The sequence below is a fragment of the Nansenia antarctica genome (assembly GCF_963989245.1).
Source record: "Nansenia antarctica genome assembly, chromosome: 7".
Lineage (NCBI taxonomy): Eukaryota > Metazoa > Chordata > Actinopteri > Argentiniformes > Microstomatidae > Nansenia > Nansenia antarctica.
Genome location: NC_137677.1, coordinates 38,303,038 through 38,306,416, shown reverse-complemented (window position 1 = coordinate 38,306,416; position 3,379 = coordinate 38,303,038). Strand labels below are relative to the sequence as shown.

General features: G+C 46.6%; 1 protein-coding gene across 1 annotated transcript in view; it reads left to right on the top strand.

Moving 5' to 3' along the window:
- The first annotated feature begins 313 nt into the window (after window positions 1–313).
- Window positions 314–3,379, top strand: part of LOC308162238 (C-terminal-binding protein 1-like) — a 34,772-nt gene continuing 31,706 nt past the window's right edge. The window contains exons 1-2 of the mRNA XM_080536364.1: window positions 314–400; window positions 1,750–1,807. The gene's annotated coding sequence lies outside the window, so the exon portion shown is untranslated. The remainder of the gene's footprint in view (window positions 401–1,749; window positions 1,808–3,379) is intronic.

Sequence of the window (3,379 nt, the reverse complement as noted above, 5' to 3'; positions counted from 1 at the left end):
CATCACACAGTGGGCTCATACTCAGCTTGCTCCGCCATGTCCATATGAGTCTTTACGTTGCAATCCCCCCCCAAAAAAAATGCAAGAAGAAAAGAAAGTTGCAATCAAAAAATAAGCGAATTCGCCAGCAAAAAACAACAACAAAGCAGCTCAACCCAGCCTGTGTGCACCACGCCGTCCCCCCCCCCGCCGCAGAGGGCGCTCTCTCTCCCGTCCCCTCCTCCTTCCTTCCTTCCCTCCCTAACCCTAACCCCTGACCCCCTGACCCCCCTGAACCGGAGACTTCCTCCTCTGACGGGTTTCATGGCGATCGGGAGAGAGGGAAGCCCACCGCACGCAGCAGCAGCAGCCTGTCCCGACACCACCCGACACCTCCGCACAGCCCGGCACCTCCAGAGGGGTAGGTAACCATCCCGATCCTGCCTGTGCACGAGCCCGGGCCCCGGGGAGGGTGGGGGGGTAGGGGGGAGTCACAGCTCCGTGTGAGTCTGGAGAGAGAGGCAGAGAGGCAGAGAGGCTCAGTTTGGAGCTGCAGCAGAGATGGTCGACCAGACCAGAGCATTGACTGGTGGGCTGCTGGGGCTGGATGGAGGCTAGCCGCTAACCGCTAACGGGCTCCTGGGTCTGTGTGGAGGCTAGCCGCTAACCGCTAACGGGCTGCTGGGTCTGTATAGAGGCTAGCCTCTAGCTGCTAACCGCTAACTGCTAACGGGCTCCTGGGTCTGTGTGGAGGCTAGCCGCTAACCGCTAACGGGCTGCTGGGTCTGTATAGAGGCTAGCCTCTAGCCGCTAACCGCTAACTGCTAACGGGCTCCTGGGTCTGTGTGGAGGCTAGCCGCTAGCCGCTAACTGCTAACGGGCTCCTGGGTCTGTGTGGAGGCTAGCAGCTAGCTGCTAACCGCTAACGGGCTCCTGGGGCTGGATGGAGGCTAGCCGCTAACCGCTAACTGCTAACGGGCTGCTGGGTCTGTGTGGAGGCAGGCTAGCCGAGACACACCCCAGCAGCCTAACAGCTCCTCCAGGGTGATCTCGGGGCTCTGCGGGGCTGGTCTGTGTGTCTGTCTGGTCCGAATGGGACTTTCTAGCAGAAGTCAACACAGAAGGTGTTGCTAGCTAAGCCGGCTACATAGCTTAGCATAGCGCCTCCAGATACTTTTTGTCAGTCTTGATTTGAAATCCTTTCTACTAAATGAGGATAATAATAGTGCCATTTGGTACCACAAGAACACAGGCAAGTCTGAATTGAAGTTTTGCCAGGTTAGTTATAATTTTGTGTTATTATTTTTATTTTTATTATTTATTTATTTGTTCTGAGTTGAGGCAGTCCCACTCATGTTTTTCGTTTTATTGGACAGATACAGTGAAGACAGACAGGAAAGTGAGGAGATGAAGGGAGAGAGGGCATGTCAGCAGGGGATTCGAACCCATGCCAACATGGGCATAATGTGTGCTACTGTAGACCGCCATGCTAGACCACTGGAACACCCCAGGCTACAATTTTGTTTTGTTATTGACAATAGCCATAGGTATAAATAGGAATGGATTACTATGAATAAAATCCATGTTCCCTGCTACGATTTAGGCCCAATGTGTGTTCCAAGAAAGGTGTTTCGTGACGTATAGAACTCTAGTTTAAGTACCAGTGTTGTTCAGTGTTGTCTAACACGTATCTGTGTGTGCTCCAAACGTTGTATGTCTTTGGTAACAAAAGTAAAAATACATCACCGGTTTCTCTCTCTTGCCTTACAGTGGATCTGGTCAGTTAGGCTGAGACACAGACAGAGACACTGACATCATTCTCCTGCAGGTGAGTTTCTGCCACTCACCGGACAGGTGACCCTCTAGTCTGTGAAAATGGTCCTGGTTGGACACTTTGAGTCCTTTCTTCCTCCCTTGCTAGAGACCACACTATCAGATACATGGTGAAAGCTGGGGTTCAACTATGTGTAGATAGATCTCGCTGTGACCAGTTATTAAGAGCCAGAGAACATTCTCTCTTCATCTCGTAGAGTCTGAATTCATCCCAGTGAAAAAGACGCAGCTTTTCCACCCCCGCGTCCACCTCGGTTTTGTTAATCTTCGATTGCCACCGTTTTTTTTGTTGGAATCCTGACACGTTGTTCTTCAATCATTGACAATTTTGTTCAAAAACATAACTGACTTAACATGTATGCGTTTTACCTCGAGCTTAATGTCTGCAGCTATGATTAGCTCAACTGCCAAATCAGTCTCCATCCATGAGGAAAAGTGCCAGGATTCCAACAAGCTGCAGCAGTCCCAAGACTGATGAAACTGTTCTCGACTTAAAAGTAGTTGCCAGTCACGGAGGGGGTGAAATTCTCCATCTCATATGTGACACGTTCTAATGCTTTGGTCCTCGTATCGGGATCTGATGTAATGATCAGACTTTTCTTTTGAAAAATGTGAATACATTTCCGCGCTAGTCAACTAACACAGCTTGTTCTGTGAGCCTGCTAACAATGTAAAGTAGAGTTCTAGTTAACTAGGTAGCAGTAGGGATTACTCACCCAATCCATTGCGTTGCAGTATTTTGGCTTGATTAGCAAGTTTGGTTTGTGATTCTCAACAACGTTGGATGTAGTTCCGTGTTTCAAAAGAAAAGTCTGAACAAGCTTTAGAATGTGTCACATATGTCCCATTATTATTAATAATAATATGAGATGGTATGGGTAAATATTTTGATGTCCAGTTCCAGTACTTGCTCCATATTGGCACATGGACACTAGGGGGTGCAGCAGTATGAGTCTCCTCATGCATGTTTACAGTGTTTAGTTTTTAGTTCAAGTTGTGATGTGTTATGTCCAAAAACAAAACAACCCCCCCCCCCTCTGTAACCTCCTCCGTATCTATGCAATATGAGAAACTACTGTGCAATAACCAAGGGAATAGTGCAATGTTCTATAACCGTGCAATATGTTTACATTATTGCGTTTAAGTTTACATGCACTGTATATAAATGTACTACTTCATATGTTTATATGTTTATAAAAGTACATAGTTACATGCTAACACCCCCCTGTCTATATACCCCCCTGTGAAGAGGCCATATAGTGTATATAAGTGTATACGTTTACATAATAGATACATACTCAGATTCCTACCGATTACATATCCCCCTATTTATATCTATTTATGTCTCATTATTGTTTTTTATTATCTTAAGACTGTTTTATTATCTTATGATGATTGTTATGTGTTGATGTTAGCACCTAGGGTCTGCATTTCAATTTCGTTGTACCCGTACAATGACAATAAAGATCATTCATTCATTTATTCAAGTCATTCAGTGGCGAGCTGAATAAAGTCACCCACACTGTCAACGTTCTCATTCAGGCATGGCTAGTTTATTAGTATAGCA